General features: G+C 41.3%; 1 protein-coding gene across 1 annotated transcript in view; it reads left to right on the top strand.

The window, feature by feature from the left end:
- Positions 1-12,977: 12,977 nt before the first annotated feature.
- st6gal2a (ST6 beta-galactosamide alpha-2,6-sialyltranferase 2a) overlaps positions 12,978-27,572 on the top strand; it is a 52,468-nt gene continuing 37,873 nt past the window's right edge. Inside the window, exon 1 of the mRNA XM_072396745.1 lies at positions 12,978-13,171. The gene's annotated coding sequence lies outside the window, so the exon portion shown is untranslated. The remainder of the gene's footprint in view (positions 13,172-27,572) is intronic.

Below are 27,572 nucleotides of genomic sequence, written 5' to 3'. Positions count from 1 at the left end.
ACGAGGTGATTCTCTTGTGTCGGTGTGCTGGGCTCCTGCATGTGTGAAAATGCTAACGAAGACATATGGCATCTGTGACCTGCAGGTGTTAAGTCGCAGTCACGCTGGGAGTCCAGCAGGAGTGAAACCAGGTTGCTACACGTGCATTGACTCTGCTGCTGGATAATTACCTTCGTCCCTTCTGTAGTCTTATTTGATGATGTTGTTGGTGTACAAACAATTGCTATTTCAGTCCTGGTCAGGATTATTGGCACCCTTGAATTTTAAGTAAATGTTTCAAATGTTTAAATACTATGTACCTTTCCGGCGTGTTCAATTGCAGACCCATACAGCAATGAAGGCCTCTAAATGTTCATTGTAAAGAGAGGGTGTGCATAGCATGAAAAAAGAATTCAGGACTACCAAAACAAGTACTGATGATATGCAGCATAGTTGTTGCCTATTTATAGGACCTGGCTTTTCAGATTCGTAGGATTTTAGGAGGTAGAAACATGACTGTCATGGGACATATTGTGGTGGCAAAATGGGAAATGTCAGCAAAGCTTTCTGCAATAAAATTTGTTTTATTCTGTATTTGAATGCCTAAACATGATGTTTTCCCAACCTTTACCCAGTACATGAAATGCATAACAGAGTAACACTGTAGTTATGCAAAGTTATTCAAAATACAAGTAATGAACAACAGCAGTGCCACGGTTGGTCCCTTTCTTGAAAGCTGGACATCTGTGCTTTTTTTTTACATGATTTGTTTTGATTGTTGCTTTATCAGCACTGGAGAATGACATTTCTTTGAGAGCACCCGTTGTTTTCTTTAAAGGGGAATATAAAAGTGCACCCATATGCTGAAAAATGACACAAAGGGCTCTTGGCCAAGCGGCAGCGTGTGACAAGTTGAGAATGTGTTGCAAATTATGAGTCCTTTTTGTTACCCCAAATCTTTTCCTTTTTGAAACATTCCTCTGTGCTGTGGATGCTTGCTTTGGGTTGTTCTCCGTGTAATGTGAGGATGTGGTGTCTATGGGGAAGTTTTAGCTCTGCCTCTCTGTGCCTTTTCTTGATAGAAGTGACATTGTGGGCCTTCATCCACGTATCTGTCCTCAGTTCATTGTGCAGGGTATGAGACAAGCTGAAACCACCACTCCAGACTGCCGAGGTTGTTCAGATTTCTTGTGTGGTGTCCTGTGCTGTGAAGCTTCTTGCTAGATTAACAAATGTTGACACAGAGATTCCCGGGTTTGTGGAGATTTTGTCACATTGGTCAGCTGTTTTTGCTCCCAGTGTTCTGGAGGAAAAAATAGCTGCTTCTCTTGCTGTGAATGAATGAATCATTAATTATTTCAGATCATCTCAACACTGAACATTAAGCATAAGCGTTCATTTTTTTCTCTAGATTAATCAACGTAGTGCCAATAATTGTGCCCAGTGGACATTTTACCTTAAATTCTTTATTTAAATGCCCCTTTGGCTGTTTTTCTTCTCTAACTTTAACATTAGATAGAAATATTCTCCTGATACAAAAGTGGTTTATTTGCATTGTAATTCTCTCCTTGAAAATGTCCAAAATTCAATTCCCACAATTTGATATTTGTGACCAGTACATTAGCCGTTTCTTTACAACATGAATAAAAAGCCTGTGATAATAACAGCAGGTTTCATGTGCTGTGCGGCTGGAGAGTGAGGATATGAGGAAAAGAAGTTAAGAAAATCTCATCCTGCTCACTCGGTAATCCTTTAAAGGAGGCTTTGCTGCCTCTCGCTGCCAAATACATTTACACGTGGCCTTTGAAAATAACGGGAAAAAAGGTTGGAACAGTGATTTTAAAGGGATCCTGGAAGAGGGATTGGTGGTTTCACATCCAGTTTCAGCAGGAAAAAAATCAAAAAGATCTATTTCACAAGTAATGAAAGTTGTCAGGGAAAATGAAATTGCTCCAAGCACTGGAGTCTTCAAAGACTTTAAAGCCTCTGAAGTCTTTAAGTTTCTCCGTGTTTTTTTGTGTGATGAGCACGAGTTGCAACAATGATTACCGCTCATAATCTGACTGCAAACACCATCTATCAGCAATTGCTATTAGAAATGTTGTTTTCAGTTGTTTGCTTTTTTTTTTATTACCAATATGTATGTAATGATACTACAGCGAAACAATACACCATCACAAGTAGAAATGTCATTAATTCAAGTAAAGGTATGTAGGTTTCAGGTAAGGGAATGACTGGAAATGCCTGCTTAAAGTAATAAAATATTACTCACTAATTCTGATATATTGTAGCCTGTTGTATTTGATTGAATTCTTACTAATGCATTCACTCATATGAGTAGCATTTCTCCGAGGCAGTTGTTGAAAGTAGAGCTAATTTTGATGCTTGTGTATTAAATCTGCTGAGATAAATATAGCATTATCATATCTCATAAATACTACAGTAATTCTCTGTAAGATGTGCTGCAGTCTGAGTATTACAATATGTAGCAGAGACAGGACAACAAATGGCATTTTATTTATGTAAAGTACCAAAGTGAGTGCACTTAGGGACAAGAAGCCTCTGAGCACAGCTTGGGGGGAAGCCAGCGTAGGTCGTTTTTAGGCTACACTGACTACTTTTAGCCTCAACATTTGTAATAAACATGTTATTTCTGTGCAACGAACTTGATGAGTTGGGGGGGGGGCTGTTCAGACAGATGAATTTATATTTGCTGCTTCATTAGAAGGCGCAGGGGAAGTACAAACAATGCTTTGCAGGATATGGCTCTATCTTGCTAATCCTCTTCTAGTGAAAGAATCAACAAATTTAGCCCTCCTTAGTTCTTCTTCTTTTGTCATTATTCGTCCACATTGTGCATGTCAAATCAACAGAGTCTCATTCTGCTGAAGATCTCTTTGGATTGTAAACACAAGCCTTATCATAATTATTTATTTAGCATCCATGCATTCAGTTACATTTCACTCTGTAGTTAAAATAATTTCTATCAGACTGAAGAAATATTCGTCTACATAGCTAATGGGAAAAGTCACATGGGTACACAATTACTATGTATGGATGCTAGGTGGGTATGGATGGGCATAGGAGAACACTAACAGTGTGCTTGGCTTGAATCTGGGAGCTTTGTTTCTCATTTTCTGTCTTGAGCGATGAAGCCAAATTCTGTACACGGTTGTGCCAAACTCCACACATGAGACACCCAAGTTCTTTTGTGTCCGCTGCACTGTGGGTGTTTGGGATTGGCTCACAGAAAGTACGGAGTAGGCGTTTGTGCCTAAAAGTAGATATTCTTGAGTGCTGGCCAGGTGCAAAATGTTTAATTCCTACACATGCCTTGATGGTGAAAGCACCACAGTGCATGTGCATTTATGTATGCGCACTGGATTTATTAATGAGAAGACATGCAAATGTGCTAAATCCTTGACATCCTGTTTGGAAGACAGCAGAGAATGAAAGCTCACACAGCAGACTGGGCATCATACATAGACCTGTCCATCAAATACTTGGTTGTCATGGAAACAACCTAGTTCCAAACTAGCGCAAGGCGGATGCGGTAATATAATGAAGGACCAGACAGAGCCGTGCCTGCCTGGGCATGTGTTGCTTTTGAAGCAACAACCACCCTCATCCTCATCTTCCCCAGTTAGAGCGGAATTGCAGGGAGAGGGACTGTGACACTGTTTCTGCCTCTGGTACCCAAAATATACATAACAAGAGGACGAGCTAATGTTTGCTCCTTTACAAACACAGTGTGGCTCTATGAGTGCCTCTTTTTTTTCTTTATCTTCTTTTTATTGAAATAGATAGGCCCAAGACACATTGCAGTTCTTCCACTGTTTCTCTGGAAACGATAAAGTGGGCTTAGAGCGGTTCGCATAGGGGTTTCAAAGAGCTCCAGAAGACTTATCTTATCAACAACATGCAATCATTAAAGGTATTACATCCAGCTTACATCAGTCAGATAACAGGCAGATTACCAGCAGAGCTAGGAAATAAAAGAGAGACATAGAATGGAAAAAAAAGAAAGTCTAAGATAGAACGATGGTACCAAGTCACTAAGCTGCTGTTAGAAATGTAGTTTAAAAAGGAAAAAGATTTGGTAAGGTTGTAATGGGATGACGCTAAATTTCCAAGGAATTACAGGAATGTGAGATCTAAATAGGGCCTCAATCAGTGTAGTGATGAGTGTGACTTCACACAGCAAGACTCGGAAAAGAATGCTAATTGTTGTTTCAAACACAGTGAAGCCTGTGAAGGATATAGTGTTAGGAGGCAATAAACGCCAGCACACTGTCCTGAAACCCGGGAGACACTAAAAGTGACAAAAGGTAAGCTGAAGCAGTCTGCTATCACCTTGTGGTGAGCCTGTGTGAGTGGGGGCTGCCATTTCCCTGGAAGTGACAGGTACAGTGTGAAGAAATCTCAGGAAAGCCTCCTGAGGTCAGCTGTGAAAACAGCTGCACAAATGAAGATAGTAGCTGCAAGTGACAGCAGCTGGGAGGACCATACCAGCGAATGTGTTTCTGTTTACATGCAGAAAGGTTCCATCACATCGTCATTCAGAAAGTATTTCTGGTCTTTCTGTACGGATGATAACCTGTATTTCTTTTGGTCCTTCATTCTTTGAAAATCTGTTTCCCAGTGTCAGCGTGCAGGCTTTATGTACAGTAAAGGCCCACGAATTATGTGCTTTTAGTTTTCACATGTACTGTTGCTAAGGAGACCTACAAGCATGAAGACAGGATTCACCTTTTCCCCTGTCCCTATGTTGTTGATGTTGTCAGTGTAATTAGGGATTAAGAACAGGGTCAAAAAGCCTCATACTTACAATGACCCTGATGCGCAAAACATAACAACAAAAGGAAAAACACAATATTAACAAACTGAAAAACATTGCAACATTCATCCACTCATTTTCTGTACCCGCTTAATCCAATTCAGGGTCGAGTGGGGGCCGGAGGGTCGATTTAGAGTTTTTTCAGGTTTTGTAGCCAGGTATTCATACTGATTGTTGAGAGCTTTTTTTTTTTTTTTTTTTTATCAAGAAGGCCCCCTGGCGGTCTTTGTTATCGTGTGTGTGGACATCATGCGGAGATGCCAGCGGTCTCCTCCTGTAACGATAAAGGGCTATCGCTCCTCTTGGGTCATTGAGTTCATCCAATGTTTTCAGGTATTGGAGAAAGCAGGTGTTAGCTGGTCTCATAGCAAACCCGTTACCTGTCGTCATCCAAAAGCACACATTATAGAGGTGGCAAGTCAAATGAAGAGTAACAGAAAACTGATCTACAGCACATCTAGCTTAACTTTGGACTGAATTGATACAAGAAAGCATGTTTTCTTTGTCTGTTCCCGTCAATTTGATAAGTGGCAGGGGCATTTACCTTTGATGTCTGTTCTCCTGGTGACATTTCATGTTTGTCTTCGGTATTTTTACTTCAAACTGCAAAAATAGTAGAATTTAAAGTATGAAACACCAGTGTCAACAAGTGACATGAAACAGCAAAGGCAGATCAAAGCTCTGTATTCATCACAAAGAGGTTTAGCCATTGAGTATTATGACATTCACATACCTTTCTTAAATAAATCATTGAGTTGAATTTGTTTGGATTAATTCAGTGTGGTATCTGTTATCTTGTTGTTGTGAGTGGTTCCCCAGTCTTTTTCTGTGTCTTTCGATGTCGGACGTCTTTGTGTACTTTTCTGTGGTCTTCTTTTTCTTTTGCATGTTTTGTGGGATAGTTTTGAAACAAGAACATGAAGGTACAAGCAGCTTACACTCCCTTATTATTGAAAATGAAATGTTTGATTGTGAGTTTGTGAAAAGCAGTGGGGCTCCTAACCATTATAGCTGTGTAAAGGGGCAGGTGAAGTATTGTATAAGTGGTGCCACTGGTATAGAACTGAACCACTGAGTGTGAAGCAGATCTGGTATTAATAATACAAAACATCACATTACCTACAGTCCCTTTCGTCTGTCTAAGACTTTATTATTTTACAAGTTCTAGGAAGAAATCCTTTGCTGCATGAATAATTCTATACTTGGCTTATGTATCATTCATTCCCCCCTCCCACACTCACACACAAACATACACCCCACCCCCCACGTTTAACTTTTACAGCCCCACAAGGCTTCAGTGGCTGAACACTTGCTATTTTGGCTGTGGTGAAGACGTACTTCTACTTATATCGCCTTTCAACAAATCAGATGGCTTAACCCTGTGCACCTTAAGGAGACACATCAAATTAAACAAAAACAAGCCTATAAAGAAAATATCATCATCAGTTTGACGGTATGTGCTGTTCAAATCATGCAAACTGACAGCCAACTGAGGCCAATAAGTCTTCCAAATGAAACTGTCTCATTAGTGGTTCGTCATACTCATAAAAATGGCTCATAACGGCTTCCTGTAAGGTACTGCTTCTACAAGCAGTAGAAGTTAAATACGATTCATATGAGTGTTTCCTCATCAAGGGAATGTCAAAATGTCTTAGGAAGAATGTCTTATGTCAAAGAGGATGAAGCGACAAAAACGAACAAAGAAGCAGGGTTGAAAAGCACAAACAGTAAAACAGTAGCAGTAGGACGATCATCAGTGTTTCAACTCTCCATCTAAAAGCAGATCTTTGTCCATGACCACTGACTTTTTCAAAGCGGAGCAAAGCAAAAAGCCTACCAACACCAACCAAGAGTAGCCCATGCCACCAATGGAGTCTCCACAGCACTGGGGGAAGCATTTTGGGCATCAAGTTTGAATAATGCGCCACTGTCAGTGCTTTTCACATGTCATTTCATTTTGTTAACATACCAAACAGTTAGGGTTAGGGTAAAAGCACAGCTCAGGGCGTCATTCCCTCATAGTACACAGAATTGGGTCCATATGAGGCTCTTTCTTACTCTCGCAAATTTGTACTCCTCTGAAGTAGCTATTACAAAAAATAGGATCCTGATACTGCAGTACCGAAACTATACCATCTGATTCTGCAGAAACCCATTACTCCAGGCGTGTTCCGCATGTCTCTGAGACAAGTCGCAGGAACATGCAACTGTATATCACGTAGAAGTGCTTTTGCAAAGCAACAGCGTTAGGGCAGTTGCAGAATCATGTTCAAGCCCTAATCTGTGTCCACATATTAACCAAATTTGCTATTTGCCCTAATATTAGCACTGTTTCCAAGGTGCTAGCACATCATTTCACCTCAATAAGTATCCCCACCATGTAATGTGTTGTCAAAGAGGATTTCCTGTGAGTTTAACTTGAAAAAGGTTTATTTTTCCACACTGATGAGTAGTTGACTTCAGTTACTTCAAGGTCACAAAGTATCAAAGGATTAAAGAAAGAGCGTTATAGTCTGTCACCGGTATCATTGTTACCATTTGCCTCATGTTCGTATGAATGTGTCTTTGGATGTCTTCTGCATAGTAGCAGCTCATGTGATGTCAAACGGAAATTTTCTGAATTTCTTTGTCGCTTGTTGATTTGCGAGTTTGCGAGCATTTGCGAGAGTGCTCTCGACCACTTGACCGGTCACAAAATATGCTCCCCATTTTGTTTTCTTTCTTTCCTTCTTTTTTCTTATTCTTTCTTTCTCTCTTGTCATACATGCACACTCCTGCAATGAGCACATCAGAACCACAAAGTGCCCCACAGCCATTATTCATAATTGCCTTTGCTCACCATCATTTAAGAGCCCAGTTAGCCTCCTGCTGTCTTTTCATCACATCTTTTACTGATATCTCTGTGCTGTTTGCAGACTGAATATGAACCTGATTAAATGCTCTCAGAGGTTTCATTCATCCTTCAGTCTGTCAACATCTCATCAAACTCCTACATGTTGTTGATCTTAATGAGTCCAGTAAATCTTTCATGAAATGTTGACGCATGTAATTTCCTTATCGGTTGAGCTATTGCCACCAGGAGAAGCAGATGGCATGAAATGACTGAGAAACGAAAGGCTTGAAACACCCCGGGCACATCAGTGTATCGCCATGGAAACCGTCACGCTCTCGCAGGTATCTAATGCCCACAGTTAACTGAAAGCAACAACAAAGAGGGGCCGATTAGAGACATGGCCAGATGTTGAGGTATGAATTTAGCATTGGAGGAACGCATTGACTGCACCGTTATTAATCTCAATCACAGTTATGGATCTAAGCAATGATTATGCCAGTGGCAATAATGAGATTAGAACTGGTAGCCCAGACAAAAAGCCTGCTCTACACAAGCACAGAAAACAGCTGAAAGGATGTCAATGCTCAATTAACCCAGTATTCTAGGCATCAGACCCTGAAGACATTTATCTCCATAAAACAGACTTATTTTTACAGTAAGTTTTGGACTATAGTAACAAGGAAAGGACTGCTGTACATTTATAACTTGATCTTTTTTCATTCTTTAAAGGCTCTCAAAAAGTCTATTTTTTGTAATCCACTTTCAGTACCCGTGACATCTGAAGGAGGTTTCGCACAGTAATGCCACACTGTATATTGAATTAAAAGTGATTATTGACATAATCTATTAGGGTTGTTGGTGTTACATTTTTGTTGTTGACAACAGTCTGTATGGTTCCTCTTAGGTTTGCTCTGAACCACACAGCGTCTATTTCCTCCAATAAAGATCTTGAATAGTGATTGGTCTTGGCCACAACACGTTTTCAGGGTGTGAGGATCCATCCTCGGTGCTTCTGAAGCCAGGGAGGTCGAAACTGGCTCTGGGCAAAGTTAACATAAGACTTTTATTGCACAGTAAAGTCCGAAATAGTATTTGTTTTTATTTTTTCTCCACAAACTTGCTGACAAACTAGATCTCTTCTCTCTATCTTTGCACCTCAAAGACGGGCTTTCATGGATGCTACTTTGGACCAAACTACGATTACAACCCCCTGTTGACAACGTTTTTAAAAAAAAAATCTTGTTACTAGCCTTAAATTGACGATGTTAACTTCAATGGTGTGCAAAACAAAACAAAAAAGAAAATACTCCATCATGCACTGACTCTAAACACACATGCATGGTTCTTCTGTGATTATGTACATGCACACACACCCCCATTCTGTATCAGCTCTCCACTACAAAGGCTGCATTATAATGTAGCATAGCTGACTGACATGCACCTGGAGGAAGACGATATGCACCTGAGTCATGTGTTCAACAAAGAGTTACTGACCTGCTTGGGGCCTGTCAGGACAACTGTAACAGACATTTCAGAAGAGGGGTCTTAACAGAATGCTCTGGGCTTTAAACACACTTGCTTTAGTCCCCTTACATTCTCTGTTTGTCAGTCACAGTCTCTGAGCACACAAGTGAGTTCATGTGAGTCATCTTCCGCCAAACACTCGCATTATTGAGCTTCACTTTGAAGAACACAGCATGTGTGCAAAAGAGGCAATGCCTGTGGTTATTTCAAGGCAACATTTTGAGTATGTTCTAAATCCCTGATCCATATGCATTTGGATCTTTATGTGTTTGGTTTTTTAAATGGGGAATTCTTAGCAGCTTTTTAAGTGTGCCTGCTCTGTTCTTTAAGAGGGCATCTGAGCATCCCCCCACTGGTCGAGGAGAATCTTTCTACAGTAAACACTATCCACTCCGAGTTTACTTTCCAGCTGGTCTTATGGTTCACTGACAGCTAGTTAGATCCCTTTGTACTGTGATTTATTATTCATTGGCACATTTAGCCGTGCAGCTGTAATTGCACCATGCAGCCAGGGCGCCTGCATCTGATGGAGCACAACTAAATCTAGATGGTACAGCCATTTTAACGTTTGACATTTACTGATGAGGCAATTAAGAGAGCAACACACAAATGTGCAACCTGCATTGCACCGGTTCATGCCAAACTGCTATATCGCAGCATCAGCTATATACAGTTTCTTTGCCATGCCAAAGACATTAAAAGCAATAAAACATACGAATAAGGTTGGCTTCACAGAGACAACATGGAGAACTGTAGCACATTTGCACTGTTGTCTTTACTAAGCTGTATTTAGTAAAGTCTGAAATTATGGAGCACATTATATGCTCATTCACAGGTTCGTAAACTTGTTTTTTTCGGGGGGTGGGGGTTTACAAGAACATTTTTACAAACCTTCTCTGTTTGAAAAGCATGATATTAGCAACGAGAAAACTTTGTCAGCTCTGATTGTTTTGCAGGTAGGGACAGTTTTATGCTAATCTGTAACATGGTGATTTACACCAGTCCGCCACCTGCCTTATTTTGTGGGAGTTCTCCGTATGTGAATGCATAAAGAACAAGGGTGTTCTGAAGTGTTTGACACAGTGATTTTAGTAGTAGTAATTGATTTAGGCTGTGTGGGTTGGTGTCTTTGTTGATTTTACATGCAAAAAAAGATATACTACACATTGAAGAAAACTAAAGCAATAGGTAGTATAATAGAAGCAAAAGAAGGTAAGAAACATTGCAAAGCAACATGAATCAATCATGGGAAGAGATGGGGGCGGATCGATGAGTCAGCGAAACAGCAGAATGACATCTGTTTCCTGCTTCTTATTTTAAGTCAAGTCAAGAATTATGGAATCATTCCCTAATCTGACCTTAGTTATTTTAGACTGGTGGCTAAACTTCAGTATGTTTACTGGCTAATTGAAACAAATCTCAACCAGCTGACTTTCACCCTCTGAAAATGTGTCTATTTTTGCCAAATTGATATGAAATATTTCACCAAATTAGGGTCTTAAAATAAAAAAATCACCATTGTGTATTCGTTTGGACGGCAGTCAAGCCAAGTAGAAGTTTCTATAGCACATTCAGAAGAGCCACAGTTGACCTTAATGCTACAGGAGCTGAACAAATATGAATATAATGGAGTATCAGGCTGTAAAGGTTCAGATTGGTATGGTTGCCCCATGCCTTTGACTCTTAGGCAAGTAATACGATTTTAAAGCTGGATCACATAACAGACAGAACATGTTGAGCCTCAACTTCAGATAAAAAATAAATGTTGTTTCTGGGGTCCATTCTTGGCTTTAGACGGCTGAAAAACAGCCCCACCTCAGGGTTTACACAGTGGGTGTTTCAGAGGTAAAACATACATCACATTATCATATCATTTTCATAATTGCTGATTTGTTTATTTATTTAGGGACAGCGCAATTTCATGAGCATCTGTAGAAAGGTATATTATGTAAAACATGTTGGAGACTTAGTCTTACATGAATGTACGCAATATACAGTTTGAGAGGGAAAAAACAACAAATTCTAAAAACATATGAAAATGAAAGGTTATCAAATATTTGATATTCATTATCTATCTTCCTTATCTGAGATGAGACTTAAAGCTGGACAATGGGGGAGATTCTTTTAAAAGAAGTGTCAGCTATTCCAGTAACCTTTCTTCTATAGGTGAAGTCTGTTGATATAAATATGTCTCTGAAATTGATTATAAGAGGACTCATTTATTTCAGAAATGCCACCTCTCGGCTTAAGTGCATTTATGGGGCTGTTGATGTCTATGACATATACTTGTGAATTCCTGCCTAACAAGCAATATGCAGCAATTCCTCATATGTCCAAAAGTGATAGTAAAGGGATATTTTGTACACTGACGACTGATGAGTCGCTGGTTTTGGTTTTGGAGTCGCTGAGTACACTTAAACTCCTGATCTCTGTTGTTTTACATGAGCCAACATCAATGTTCGGTGTAAGGCAATTAGCACTTTGGCCAATTGGCATACCGATGCAGAAGCCTTTAGGAAGCTTTCGCTCAACATGTCCTTGATCATATACACACAGCACATATTTCTCTTGCACGTATTAAACAGTTGCAACTTGCCGAAAATCACTGTATCAGTGGGAGATGATCAGTGGTGTCCAAAGTAGTGTGTATATATTTTCAAGTTCCACTTTTATTCATCAAACTACATAAAGCTCATTTTTTCTAACAGGAACGTGTAAATGTATTCAAAGCCCCAAAATCAACCACCAGTATTTGCACACTGTCAAACATCTTCCGTTGCCTCCCACCGGCGAGTAAGAATGAGTATGAAATTAGTGCCTCAACTCACAAGCAACCCCTCCTATAAAGGCAAATACTATTAACTACAACTTCCTGAGGCAGAGGAAGACCGGCTATGTTTTTGCCTTCCTGTGAAATATAAAAAGAATGACAACACTCAATTGAACGTAATGCACACCAGAGGGGATTTACACTATGATGATGAAGAAATCACATCATACCTGTGTATATCCTGCATTACACCACCTGAAGATGAGAATTGAGAAATAGATATCAGGCAGAGGAGTGACAGCTTCCAAGGAAGCAAATAGTGGCAGAGCCCAGACACGCCACATTCTGTGATATCATGGCACAAAAAAACTGCTGTTGAATGTCACAATTACTGTTTGCAAGTATATGCTCATTTCAATCTTTAATGACTCAAACAGAAGAAAAAAATCTTGACCTGTGAGGGGCACCAACCAAAAGGCTCATAGTGATCGGTTTAAGACTCTGAATAAAGAAGGAATGATTGACTTACACGTTCAAAACGCCATTATGGAATTATCTGCCTTGTTGAAATATAAATTGTCTGTAAAGTTCACTGATTTGCGTGTTGCACCTTATTTGTTTTTAGTGATCCTTATGAGAGCCAAAGCACCAGACACGGCTGGGTGCAGACTGGGACCAATGCAACCAGACACATCAGTGCCCCTGGTAAAGCTAAGTTAACTGGCCCTACTTTACATTTACCCAGCTGATGTGAGACCGGTCATTAGTCTTCTTTGACAAATAAAGATAAGACAGTATCTGCGGCAAAGATCTGTTAGGAGCTGGATAGACCTCTTGGTGGGTTATCATATTTACAGTGAATCTCATGAAATTCTAGATCAAGATCATCGTCCTTCCCCCTTCCCTTTCCTCCTGCATCTCATATATAGTCTCTATCCTTCTCTCCAGGCCGGCGAGTCTCCTCTGTGCCTCACCGAAAAAAAAAACTGATTGTCAGTGGCTCCGCCCCTCTAAAAAAAAAAAAATATCGGATGTGGTTGCACGAAAAAGGCCAGCAACAATGTGACAGACAACACAGTCTCTCCGCTCCGCGTAGTAGTGGGTATCTTCTCAGTGCACGGAGGGAGGGCAGAGGCGAGCCTCCCGCTCGCTGTTCTACAAGGCGATCAGGAGCAAAATGAATCGCTGGACGACGGCAGCATCCTGAGAGGACCGGCACCGTATTTAGGTAAGGCTTTGTTCGCTTTCCGCAGGATTTCCACACAGATATGCGTTTGGTGCTTTGGAGCGCTTTGTCTCGGGACGCGGAGCTGCGTGACGAGAGGATGTGCATGTGTTGGGAGAAAACCTTCAGCACCGAGGGCTTCGGGTATGTGAACATGTAGCAGAAAACGCTTTGTCTCCGTCACTTTCCCGGACCCCCACAATCAGAGCGGCTCATTTGACAGCAGCTCATTAGGCGCCGCGCTGCTCTTTGGGGAAAACGGTTCAATAGAAATGAATGGCATCACTGGCGCACGCAGCTGAGTTCACTGTTTGTTTGGCCAGTTGGTGACTGACACACTACTGTACGTCACCCAAAAAAAATAAATAAATAAAAAAAATCCCCGGTTCCTTTTTAGGTTTTCTCCTAATTGGAGAAACCGAGTTCATTCACAGCTCAGTGAAGCCAGGCCTGCACACTACTTTACAACTTCTGGAGACGGTGTTTATTGTTTAACCTGGCTCTCGGTTATTATTGAGCGCATGCTGTAAGTGTAGCCCATGCAAAACGAGAAACCCAGGCCAACAGGGCCAATTTTATATGACTTTCCTTAACCAGTGATTGTCAGACCTCATGCATTTTGTCTGGAGACACTGCGCGGAGAAGTCCCTTCAGTAAGGCTCTGAAATTCCTTCTTGAAATGTGTTATTTGGCCCCAATCTAATCCGTAGTAAACCGGTCCAATCCCCGCTTTTGGGCCAAAAGTAAAGACGAAAAGGTGTCGGGTTCCTAATCACAGTCCCATCTCATGATTGATAGCTGTGAGAGCATTCAAGAAGAGCAGAGGTAATAATACACAAGTGTCAAGAGCAATTAAGTGTTTTCTCTTTTGTGTGTGGGTGTTGGTGGGTGGGTTGGTTAGGGGTGGTGGTGGGATGTTAGGGGTTAGGATTGTCGATCCTTTTGAAGTGCTGTGAGTTATCTGATATCAGTTCCTCTCTCTAAATGTCACTGATCAAATCACCTTGGAGAACTGCAGTAGAGTAGACTGGAACTCATTACATTCAGATTATACAGTACGCTTGCACACATTCAGGCTCTTCTGTAGTCCTCTCGAATCAAAGGCACCAGCCTGCTCTTTGTATTTCCTCCCTCTGCAGCATAAACAGCACAGGGAAGAAAATTCAAAGCCTCTCTCCAGGTTATGGTGACATTGCATCAGTAAAGCGTTATTTTGTTTGCATACGCAGCCACTGAATAATAATGTGCGCTCTGCTTCTCTAGGCTTCTGAGAGGTTATGACAAGGACAAAAAGTTAGTGAATGTTACTTTTGCGCACCAGAGATGCACATTTTTATGGGGAAAAAAACCCCAAAGCTGAATTATTCATCTTTTCTTTGCCAGGATGTTTTCTGCTTTTGTAAAGTGAACTATAAAGCTGCATTATGAATGTGCTAATGGTTATCTTGTGAATGCACGTACGCACCAGTGGTGTGTGAAAAGAGGTTGTGACTCTCAGAGACCTTCTGCATTAATGCTTTTACACACAATTATCTAATTACTGCCGCACACTGCTTGGCATCTCTGTGTCCCTGCTGCTGGATATTCATTGTCTCAAATGGGGCGCCCACCTCCTGTGTGTCCTGACAGAACACAGGTGTGCAAAAAAAAAGTACAAACAACATTCCACTCGTATTCTGTAGCAGGGTCATTTTCCCCACAGAAAATGGCCAATTGTGTTTTTACATTGAAAGCCTTTCGGTGCCGACCAATACAGGGTTTTGCTCGGCAGGGCCGAAGCACTCTGGCAAACTATATTGGGGAACAGATTATGAAAGGAAAGGAGGGATTTGACACTTGTATGTACAGTATTTACCGCTACCTAAAGCTCCAAGCTAAATCCCATCATGCCTAAACATATCTGTGAACACTGTTCGTGAAAAAAAAATCTTGGCTCAGTTGGAATGTAATACAAACCCTCCTGAATGTAAGCCTGAGCGACAACTTTGTCGGTGCGCACTGGAACTTATAAGTCGATATGACTCCTTTAGCTCATGTTTCTCAGTTTGGCTGTTCTCCCAATTTTCCCTATAGTTATTGTACAGTTGAGGCGCACAGAGACGCATGTTGACAGGGAGCTGCAGTCCGATGAGAAGAGCTGCGCTACTAGGAATTAAAGAACTGAATTGTTCATTCATACTGCAAACAAACATGTGCTCCCATGGTCTTTGTTGGTCATTTGTTTGATCAAAGTTGCAGAATGAAAATTGAGGGCAAACCTCATTCCAAAAACAACTGATGAAATGCTGCAACCAGTGATGATCCAATAAAGAAGTAATCGATTGTTCTCATTAGCATCAGATGAGAAGAATCTATGAGTGCGTGATGAAGAGGCATTCTTATTGGTGACTGTATTCAACATGAATGACTCCGATTTGTTGTTTTTCTGAAGGTTCACAGGTCTTTGTCACAATGTTTCTAGCCTTCAGGAGGTGAGTGTGTGTCGCTGCCATCACGGTACTGAATGAAAATTGGTTAAAAGGTATTGGTTAGGGTGTAGCAGCACTGTTCTTTAGTCTGCGTGAAGCTGTAAGAAGATGCAAGCCCTCTGTCTGTGAGATACAGATGTGCTGCAGTCGATCTGTTCCCTGGTAGCACATTTAAAGACCTTTTTAAATACTGCACAAGTGAAGCTTTGAAACTGATCCAAAGAGTCACATCGATTTATGGAGAAGACGATCCTGCCCTCTGTAAGAAGGAGGTCTGAAACTGGCAGCTGATTTTTAAGAAAAAAGAAAACAAAGATTAAATCTGCTATAACGGAGTGTTTTGTGTCCGTATTTGGACACCTTCGAGCAGGGCAAAGAAGTTGTGAACACAGTATCGGCGCACTATCTTTGAAGTTGATACGGCAAACAGTCAGCAGCTGTGGCTCAGGTTGAAGAGTTGGTTGTCTACCGATCACAGGGTCTGCTGTTTGATGCCCAGCTCCACCACGTGTCCCTGAGCAAGACGCCGGTGAGCGTCTTCATCCTTTTGCGAAGCCACAGAGATGTCCGTTTTAGCTGATGAATGCTTCAGCACTGCTTTTTTTGCAGACATGAGAGAGGTGACCTTAATGTGTTCATCGATCTGTGAAAAGGGCAGCGTTCAGTCATTCAGACGTAAATGTGTGCTTCATGTATTCATTCATACCAGCCCTGTGACAGTGATGGCAAGATATGGGTTCGAAATTGGCCTAATGACAAAGTCTTTCCTCCAACGATGTGTTATATTACCAAAACAATTCCTGTCGAATGGACGCAGCTGAAAATGTCACTTTTCTACACATATAAGCTTAGAAAAGTTTATATTGAACAGGTGGTGTGTTAAAAGGATTCTTAAAAGCTTCTTACTTTCAGGGGTGTTAGTGCATTTTATAACAAGAGGGGCTAATAATGGCAGCACCAAGAAGTTTGTCCCCTGCATCTACTACTTACTTTTTTGTGCCATTCATTTGGCTGTTGTGGATGGGGGGTATTTATTTATCTCTTTGATGACGACATCTGTCAGATTCCTCTGATGAGCAGATCATCAACCAAGTTGAGGACCCCTCTCTCCACTGTGCAGGCCTGTCTGGTAATGTGACAGCCTGCAGCTCAGTTTAGTGCCACACTGAAAGGGATTTGGAAATGTTACAATCTAGTAACATCTCCTCCATGATTTGTTACTTAAAAGCACCACAGTGCTCATTCTGACATCGTTTTGACGCGTCCAGTCGTCATCAGGTTAATGCAAATCGGCGCATGTCTGGAAAAGGCTTATGTTTGGTGCATTTACGCTGTGAGTTTATTCCATTCCACGCCGTGCAAGATGGGTCCATTGAAAGTGAAGGCCTCGTCTGTGTCCGACTGTGTAATATCAATTTGAGGCATGTCCGATTTCTGCATGCGATAATGTAAGTGGGGGGACGAGAAAATGAGAGCAGAGTCAAAGCATTAGATTTAATTATCTGTTAGAATGTTTCGCATCATATAAAGTCCCCCCTGAACATTTGATTGATTTGTGTTGTGTATGGTTCTATTTCTTCTGCTTTCCATGCATGAATGAAAATATCGCTGATTTAGAGGGACATTGTTACAGTTTGTTCCTTACATCTGGTCTGTTCTTCAGTTTAGTTTGACTTGCCTTGATTGCTGAGACCCCCAATTCAGGGATGGGTTGTTTTGTTGGGAAAGGAATCTTATCAGCTATCGCAACATATTCTACCTTGATGTATTTTTAATTCTTTAGGTTCTGTTTTTCCCTAAAATGGCAGCAGAGATGTTATTTCAAACAAAGTTTTCACCCCAACCTTATTTGTTGTCTTTGCCAGATTTGTAATTGACACGTGTGACAGATCTATTTCTTTGGCACTTCTTGGTTCATGTTTGGTTGGGAAGTAGTAGTTGAATTCTGTGGGTGTGGTGGAGCAGGTGACACTCGCCTGGACAAAGGCAGCCCAACAGCGTTCCCATCTAAAATCCCAAGTAATGTTTGGAACATGCAAGATATAACTCTGTCCTGGCGCAGTGTAAAAAGTTAAGAAATTTATTGCCCAAAAGGAGAAGTGAACCAAACCCTTATGAGTTATGCCTTGTGTTTAGATTACTCATATGCTTTCAGACATGACTGGTGGGAAAACATGACACTGACTTTTTCTCTTGTAGACTTCGACTAGGCCTATGACATGCTTTGCTGTAATATTGGGCTGGAATTTACCAAAAGGGCGTCTGTCTTAAATCATCCAAGCTCCACGCCTAGCGTCGCATCACTGTTTTGGAGCGATGACCACAGACTTTTTTGGGTTTTTTTTACATTGCCATATCAGAAAGCCCAAAATAACAGTGTGTAGAGGTCTTTAGTTTCTGAGTCCATCTGCTGTTTAGTGCTGAGCATGTTGTGTGTGCGTGTGTGTGTGGTAGGTTTTGTTGAGCTTTTGCTGTCTCTGCTTGCCAAAAGCAACACATTCAAAGCGGTGAGCAAAACCAAAATAGCAAAAGTTGGAGCTGAAACTTGCTATAAAGCCCTGCAAAGCTGAAGATTCAGGTAATGACTCTGCTTCACTGATGATGGTCACTTTTGTGCCATCCAATGGTTTCCAAATTGCTGTTTGACACATTTTGTATTATATAAATAATGCATGATTGTATGAATTACAATGTAGACACTCTCCTAATGTTCCTTATGTGTGCTTCTGATGAAGCGCAGCTACTCTCCGTAGATGCATCGTGCTCCTTGTATTCAGTCCTCAAATGTTTACACGATTTTGCTGTGGGCTGGAGTTCGAGGTAGTTAGATTTCTGTCTGTTCCAGACTGTACATGTACAGATTGTGGAACGAAAGGAACTGTATGGGTGCTGAGGGAAGGTGGAGGTGTAATTTCAGATGCGCTTTAACCGACCGGGGCGGCGGTTATCTGAGCTCAGCCTTCAAAAGCAGGAGCGCTGGAGTCATCAAGACCAGCTGTGCCCCTCACTCCTGGCCGAGCATGTGAGCACTTGGAGGACACGGGGAACATATGGATATCCATGGTAATTGGCTTTCTTCACGAGATTGTAAACTTCCTGAGAGGAGAGATTGTCTTGGCGCTTGGTCTGTGTGAGTCTCTGTTGATTTGTGGTGCCCAGGACTCTCTTTTTTCTGTCCTCTTAAAACGGGACAAGGGATATTTGAGCAGCTTATTGTGGCATCGCTTTTCACAGTTGTGCTGTAAGTCTCTGATAGGTTGCTAATCTCAGTCTTTGTTTGGAAGTAAGTGTCTTGAGTTCAGGCAGATTATAAAGAGGTTAAGCTTTCTGAAAATGGCCATGGAGCTGTAGATTAGTGGCTTTGTTCTCTGGGCAGTCAGACATATATTTGTTTCCCCCCACAAATGCAGCAGCCTGTGTGTGAAAGGATGATAAGAATTAGACGTGTCAGCATCTGAGTGAGGCATTGGCATATATGTTAACCTGTGTGGCTGTGAGATCTCTTTTTTTATGAGAGAACATGATGGGTGTTGGTTCATGAAGTATAAAATTCTGTCTAAACCTTATGTCTTATTTTCTTTCAATCTTATGAATGACAATAAAGTTTCAACTCAGAATCTACACCCAGCAAGGCAATAGCCAGTGATTTTCAATATCCTTTTGACAATCACTGGCCCCAGAAGTGGCACAAAAGACTGTGGCATGAACTCCGAGTGGACTTTCTCCGCTTTTTCACTTCAGAGTTTGCGTCCCGTGGGCATCAGCGCTCCCGGCTGTATTTATGAGCGATAATGTGAGGTGTAGAACTGCGTTTCCTTCACAGGACCTTGCCGCTGGCAGCCTGTATTCAAGAGAGCCCCGTGCACCGTGAAAGCTTGTCATCACGAACTGCTGCCCTGTGTGATTTATCAGAAGATGTGCTTGGGTCACATTGACTCAACTCTTCCCAGCACCATGTTTTCATCAGATAATCTTTCTTTTTAAAGGTTACGCATCATGTTCTTAACATTGAGTCATTTTCTTTTTGTGGCTGTGACTTTGCAGGTGCTTTAAGGCTAGCGCTGTTCTTTTGAAGCTCATCTCAACGCCTGCTTGGACTTTGGATGGGAGGTGGTTGATTAGTTTGGATGAGTCAGAGGCTTGTTTCCTCTCGGTAGTGCTGCTTTAGAGTAAAACCCACTCTTTGCTCTTGTAATTATAAGGTGCATGAGCATCTCCCTTGTTGCTCTGTTAGAAAGGGGCTAATTGGGAGTGTCGTGCCCTTGTCCAGGTGCTATCTCTGTTACGGTTTCTTCCCTCCTCTCAGCTGAACAAAAGCTCATTGTGTGGACATATTGTAGGATGCAGACTGTGTTGTCTCCTTTTTACATAAAAGACTCGGGTATAACAGATGGACTGTGACAGAGATTTTTCCGTCTCCCTGCACATCTTGGCTGTTATTAGGTATACTTGCTTCTTCAAGGCAAGATTAATGAGCTTCCAAGTACGTTTTTGTGAAAATGGACGTTTTTGCTCTGCTGATATAATCACCGCTATAACTGAAGGAGGATAGAAGGGACAGGACGGACTTAATCTCCCTCAGCGGTATCAGAATTTAATGGAGTTGGTACTTTCTGGTCTGACCTTGCAGGACCTGATATTACAGCAGCATGAGGCCGTCCCTCATGAGTCTGATCTTTTCCCCGCCGAGAGAATCGTGATGAAGGCCATCCTGCTTTTTTTTTCTTTGATCATTTCAAACAGTGTTAAAGAAGTTTTTTTTTTTTGTGTATATAGTGGGAAGCAGACTGTCTACATATAAATGCCTATAATTTAGCTTTTACTACGGACATGGACCAGCATCGATACATCAGTTTTCAGGTGGTGCCACTGCATGCCCCATGGGACCTTTTGGGCATCAGAAAAACTAAACGTCATAATTAAAAGCTGTTTTAATCGACAGGCATATGCTGCTGATGTGTCAGATGTAATATGCAAAAGGTCACTCAGATTTCTCCTACTCCATGTAGCTCCATTTTAGCATCTTTCACCTTACTATTTTGAGTTTGTGTCTTCCAGCTTGGTTCATTCTTGCGGCTTTAAGTAACGTGTCCAGACACAGCAGGCATCCGTTTTTGGTACAGCGGTGTTCTCCTTGAGAAGGTGGTGGATTTAAAAAATGGCATTAACAGGAAACTTTTTTTTTTCTTCTCTAAGCTTATTTTGAGGTACCGCATTAAAAAAAAAACATTGAGGGAAAACTGCAACATTAGAAAGACTTGCTTGGGTTGTTGGCTGTTTCTTTCTTTTTTGTAGGTGGAAGTGTCTTTTGCAAAGTTCAGATTTAGTTCAAAAGTAACTGACGTGACAATCGACGAGGACAATTAGCTTTTAGAGAGGAATAGTGCTTAATACTTGCTGACATGATAAAACAATTATGTAGTGCTAATTACCAAAAGATGAAATTCCTGAAGACTTCTCTCCGTTTTTCTGTCTTCAGTGGCCAAGATGCCTGGTTTTATGCCTTTCTTCTTGTTGAAGATGTTATTTTCACGAAGAACTTCTGTCTACCTCTGTTCTTTTTACTTCCTCTGTGTGTTGTAGCCACCACTGACACCTTCTGACGACAGCCTAGTTTATTAATTCTAAACCAGGGACTGGAAGTGTGCCTAACGCACCTTTTTTTCTTTTGTTTTGGTTTTAATGAAATTGGGCATTTGTGTGACATTTAAAGCTAAGTTAATAGTTGCTGTTTGATATTGGTCCCTCAGGCCAAAATAGACGTCATGATGCTGGGCACAGCAGGCGCTTCCGTTTAATTTCAGCCGGTCTTGTAACTCCCGATTTTGGTAAGGCAAGGTTGGTGTGGTTGAATAGCTGGAAGAGCTGCAGAGAGGATGCGAGCAGTTTCAAGCATCATTACAACCTGGCAAAACCAAAGACTGTGAAATTAAACAAAAATCTTTTAATAACAGAAATTACCACTCGAAAACAAAGCAGGAACGTTGAAGGTGTGTGTGTGTGTGTGAGCGATCTACTCCCTGTATGATCTCTTCTAGCGCCACTCCTGCCGTGCTGCGGTGTCATTTTCACAGTCACGATGCTTCCTGATCAGGATAGAAGCTGCAGTCAGTCCAGTTCTCCTCAAGGGCTGGTGTAAACATTCGAGGTGCTTTGTTGGTGTTGGATTTTCTCGCTCAATGACCACTGCGTCACACATTATTGCAGCTTAAACGGAAAAAAGGTTAGTGTTTGACAGCTCTGTCGATATGTAATGACATGGGTTTTATTGTAGGAACAAACTGATGAGTTGCATATAATGTGGAGAGTTATGTTACGTAAGGAAAGCCAAAGATGTGTTTTTCAGAAATTGTTTCCATTACGTACATTATCTCCACAAAGTAGCTGCATTCCAACTGCTAGATGTCCCTTCAGAGTTCTCATAATACCCACAGGATTTTATCAAAGCTGTTTTGTGTTAAACTACAAGTCATATAGAGTACAGTCAGAGGTCTCCTGAAAGGGACAGCATCACCAAATCATCTTAAAGACAAAGTGGGTCTTCATGTACAATAGTCTGTACAAGAACTGTTTGCCAACAATGTCCCCCAATGAGCTGAAGTCCAGTATTAGGGCTGCAGCAAACCCTTATTTAGGTAATCAAGTATTCTATCGATTATTTCATTGATTTGTCGAGTAATCTGACAAAACAGACTTTTGCAATAGCAACTATTTAACAGATTTTTTTAAAAGTTACATTATGAACTGTGCCGTTTAGCAACAATTAGGGCTGGACGACATGACTAAAAAAAAAGTGCTTTTCTAAAAACATTTATCATTATTATATTGATAACAGTACTATAGAACACTAAGTCTTTGCTTTCTGCATAAGGTCTTGCTGTGTCAGCAGTTAACATCTGTTTGCTTCTCTCCCTCTGCCTTCACGTACTGTATTTCAATGCAGCAATGTATTTCAATCCTGATGAAGCCCGTTAAAGACAACGCAGTGAATCAGAAATCGAGACTGCTGAACCTTAACCGGCAGTCTTTTGGGTGTACTTTCATATGACTGAGAATGTTAGTTCTCATTAACAGCTTATAGGCTGAAGCTGCTCTGATGGGCAGTGGAAGATTAGGGAAATACGAGTGTGTGCTTGCCCTAATGGGGTAGTTCTTGGCAATATCAATGGAGATTAGGCACTACTTATCTAACACAATAAACACAAGTTGCCTTTTTGGGAAAAAAAAAAAAAACATGGAATAAAAATGAAAAAAATCGCTACTCTGCCCAGCCCAAGGCTCGGCTTATTTACCTTCTCTTAGCGTCCTTCTCAGCTAACAAGCCTAATTTACATTAAAATGCTAAGGTGAAATGTCACTGTGTCGTCTTACCTTGCCTTTGTCGCATTTTCAGACGGATCAAGCATAAAGCTTCTCAGTTCAGTGCTACAGAACCCCGTGAATGTTTGTACCCGAGCAGCTGAAAGATGTGAACAGACATTTTCAGTGACGTACGACATTCATTCAAATTTTCGCAGATTGATTAGACTTTTACCGGCCATGTAACTTCACTTTTGAATCCTACAGACAAATGAGCTGCGGGTGTGCTGCTGAGTGGCCTGCGTTAACAGAATTTGTTATCACAAAAAGTGGGTGGTCTATATGTGGACCTTTTTTTTTTTTAAATAGGGGAAAAAGTCAAATGAAAATGATGCCTTTGGCCATGCAAGTGGACATGCCAGTGGAGATGGAGAATAGCTCCTGTGCTGATGTTGTATTTAAGTCCCTTCACGTATTTGTCAGGTAAACCTTTGCTTAGCACACATCAGCACTGAACTGAATGGCTCTTACGTTTTCCGTTTGGAGCTGCCTTTGGCTTCCAGAGGAACCTGAAATTTAAATCTTGTTCCCACTTATTTGTTGCCATCTGTGCTGTATTTCAATTTCAGTGCTGATGTGTGCTTAGCTGCGCATCTGAATGCGTGCACTCGTGTGGCTACATGCTCTATGTGATTGGCAGCCACTTGGATGGCTGGAATGAGCTCCAGTGCCTGCAGTGTATTCTCACCTCCTTGTGCTAGGTGCCAGTGAAGCCGAGTCAACTTTTTTCAGAAAAACTGGCAGGTTGAGCAATAGTACAGTAACTACACACAGTTTGCTTTGGCAGGCAGAGATGCAATAGAGGATGTAATATTAATTCTCTTTTTTTCTTTTTTTTTTTTTCTTTCACCCCATGGGTATAATGGCGAGTTAATATGACTGACTTTAGAGGGAACATGCATAGACACAGACAAAACCAGCGGAGCCGGGTCTGCATTTACATTTACATGCACAGCACCACGGCGGAAAGTAGGTCAAGTAAGAAGGAAGATGTGGGGGAAGGAAAGAAGGTGGGCAGTGGAAGTCAAGGGAGGAGGAAGCCTTTCATTATGCCATCATTTTTGGAGCAGTGGCAGGATTAGGACGGGATATATTGGGAGGTATAAACCTTGGGATTTTAAGCTTTTCCCTTGGAAGTACAGAGTAATAAGTCCTCCTTTCATTAAAGGAAAAAAATAATACAGTAATCACACAAAGATGCCAAATATCATACTCGTATACAGACTATGACAAAGGCAAATCAGCAGCCGCGCGAGAGAAAAACGGAAAAGAAAATATAGATGAGAGTTCTACTTTACTTATCTCAACAAGAAACTGTTTTAGCTTTGACATTGTCCTGTCTTCACTTGCTCATTTATCTTGGCTTTTGATACTTTCAGCCTATTGGCTATTCTGAACGGCTGCACTTTGGGGTTTGAAGATGTAATGAAGTGCAGTGGACCCTTCGGAGAGCTCAGATGCTGCCAGCATAATTACACAGGGTGAAGTCTGCTCTCCCACATGGTAATAGCCTCGTTGCCTCCAGAGGCTAAAGCAGAGTAGACATGTTGCTGTGCCGTCATGAAGAGAGGAAGGAGAGATGCAGTTCATTCAGTCTGTTCCTTTGCCTCTTATTTAGTTATTTTTCTTCTTCATTTTAACTTCTTCATTTTAAATCGTCTCACTTAGTTTTGTAACTTGAAGAGACTTCTGATGTCTTTGTTCTTGCTTGCGCTCCCGGTTTATATTTTCCTTGTCTCAGTCTGCCACTGAAAAGGTTTTCCTTTTCCAGATTTGATGACAAAGTGCAGAATTTGTTGAACATTGAGATGTTGGTCAAATGGTTAAACTTACAACTGCAATTCCACACGTGGAAAATGATAAAGATTAGTTACTGCTCGAACCACATGTTGTTCAGGGTCAGAATGTTCTCTGTCAAGGTGATGACGAAGATGCTCTCTGTGACAGAGATTGTGTGTTGGCCACATACACACAGAATGTTGTCATTGGGAACTCTGTGTATCCTGCCACATAACATGTTTCTATGTTGTTCCTGTTAATAAATTCTCCATAGTAGGCTGCATAGATGAGTCCGACTACCCTTTTCTCCACAACACTATCAGCAATTCCTTTCTTTTGAATAGAGACTTTTGAGGTGCAGCACAAAGATGTGGCCCGTACTTATTTTATGCTGCAGTTCATTTGGTGAAATGAAGCGCTGTGATGTTTCTTTGCAACTTTGCACTTTATTGTCTCACTTTGGGATTCATTTGGGATTTCTTGAGTGCGTATAAAAGACATGCAGCCCCCCCCCCGTCAGAACAAGTTTATCCAAACCCTGCTTTAAGCTCGCTCATCTGCATGAAGTGTCATGTCTGAGATGCAAATTGTGTGCAATGGCAAGAGAACAATGATCCCCAAGTTTGCACGAGGATGTGCGTTTCCACCGCTTCATTAAACATAACTTCCTTTACACACCTACAATACCATTTATCATTTTCAACACAGAATAAGTCTGAACTGTCTGCACAGGCATGCTCAATTAATGGTGGGTTATTTTTGGGTCTTTTCTCTGAAGATTTGCACAAGTTGCACAGCTCTGTCCATGATCTCAAACTCGGGGGTTTTCCCCCACTGTTGGGTGAAACGCATCATCTTTTCAGCAAACTGAAACATGAAGCAAAGTTTAATTTTTAATCTGCTACACTGGCTTTTACGCAGCCACACTGTGCATTGTAAGCTCAAATGAATTGCTGTGGCAGTGTGACGTGCTGAATCTGGTTCACCTGGAGGTTTCACTGTGCATGCACCACAAAGGAAGACTGAATCAAACCCAAAGATTCAATGCGAGTTGTTGGTTTCCTCAGCAAGGTTACCTTTTTATGAGTTGGCATTTTGTAAATACTACAGATGGATAAGTCTGCTTTTAGGACAGTCAAACAGAAGAACTGGTAACATAATGATGATTATAATACTAATGATCATGATAACCATCATTTGAATTGCTTTGTCTGCAAAGTGCACGGAGAAAACCTTTTAATTGGTGCTACATAGAGAAACTTATTTGAATAGATGGCTTTGGCATCACAACTCACTTGATGTACTGTCCAGTCGCAAGTGAATGGCAAATACCGTGCATAGACTGGGGCTTTCTCTTTGACAGTTGTAGGTACGCCTGGCTGCATCAGTAAGGAACATACAAGAGTGAGTTCTGTCAGAAAGATTAAATCCTGTCACTTAAAGCAGCTTGATGACACCCTTAATCTTCCTTCTTATATCTGAAAAGAACTTTTCCTTTTTTTGCAGTTAATTTAGACAGATGGGGTAAAGGCTTTGGCATTTAACTGATCTCAAAAGCTGTGTATATAAGGGTGAAAAAAAAAAACACTCAGTGAGAAAAGTGCACAGAAGCACTGCAAATGGAAAAGGCATTTCGCTTCCCTGTTGTGGCAGTTTTCATATGTGAAACTCGGTGTGAGGCCACCTCCTCGACAGCCGGCTCTTTCGCTTCGCCTTCCAGACTGGCCTATGGGAACAACTACGACTTTGATTTCTGATACATTAGGACAGTACGTCTTTAGAGGATTTTCTGAGAAACTATACTGCTGCCTTTAAACAAAAGTGTTTTGGTAAAGCATCTGTTCTGCCTACAAGTTTTCAGCTTCTCAAAATTGATTAAATGGGCCGTGTGGCCAATAAAGAGAGGGTTGCTCGTCTTCCCCAGTGTTGCATATATAAAACGTGCCATGGCAGGAGAAAAACGCCTCTCCCCTCTTCAGCAAACACATTTTTCAGAAATATTTCAAGAGTCATGTAATGGTTGAAGCAGACACCCTCCATCTGATATTGGACTTGTGGAGAGATACAACTTGGGTGTTTTTAACTCGTCAATAACTGTAAATCTGTCAGAATTTTACGCTCTGAAGTGGGGGAACACCAATAGGCAACAGGGACAGCTGCTGCCCTTACTTTAGTAAATCCTGACACCAACTTTTTTTACAGCTAGTTAATTTAAGCACAATTAATGTGGAAATTAACTAGCTGTTTTTAAACCTACGTGTGTAGCACAAGAGCACTGTCTGCAAGTGGGGAAAACTACGATTGTAAGGGAGCTTTCCTGCTTGACGCGCACAAGTGCAATTATAGGAGAAGGGGACTTGTCTGTTTCAGCAAATTTCAAACGTTGCCCTCTTTTCCTTACATGATTTCAATTCGGGGTAAGTATGAGATGCTCTGACAAGCACTTCACTCTAATGGCAGGATTATTGTTACTCAGAAATGGCTCTGAAGAATGCATCAGAAATCAAATTAATTTTTTGTTCCTAATGGCCACACAAGAGGACTGAATGAAAAGTAGTCCATAGTGGAGGTGGCTGAAAGCCCTGCAATGGGCTGAAAATATAAAGACTGCTGTGTCTTTCTATTTTCCTAACTCCACGAGCTGGTCATCTTGGCATCAACTGGGTAAGAATGTAGGATAATCAATTTGTAAAAGCCAGGTCATACAGACAATTTGGGGTTAGACGGGTGTAGGGTGAGAGTTTGTGTATATCTCTGACCTGCGGCTCAGACACACTTGGGCCCATGGGTCGATTTTG

Source organism: Leuresthes tenuis, unplaced genomic scaffold (genome assembly GCF_036924035.1).
Source record: "Leuresthes tenuis unplaced genomic scaffold, fLeuTen1.0.hap1 SCAF_12, whole genome shotgun sequence".
Taxonomy (NCBI): domain Eukaryota; kingdom Metazoa; phylum Chordata; class Actinopteri; order Atheriniformes; family Atherinopsidae; genus Leuresthes; species Leuresthes tenuis.
The sequence above is the reverse complement of the archived record's forward strand: the minus strand, read 5'-3'. Positions and strand labels throughout refer to the sequence as shown.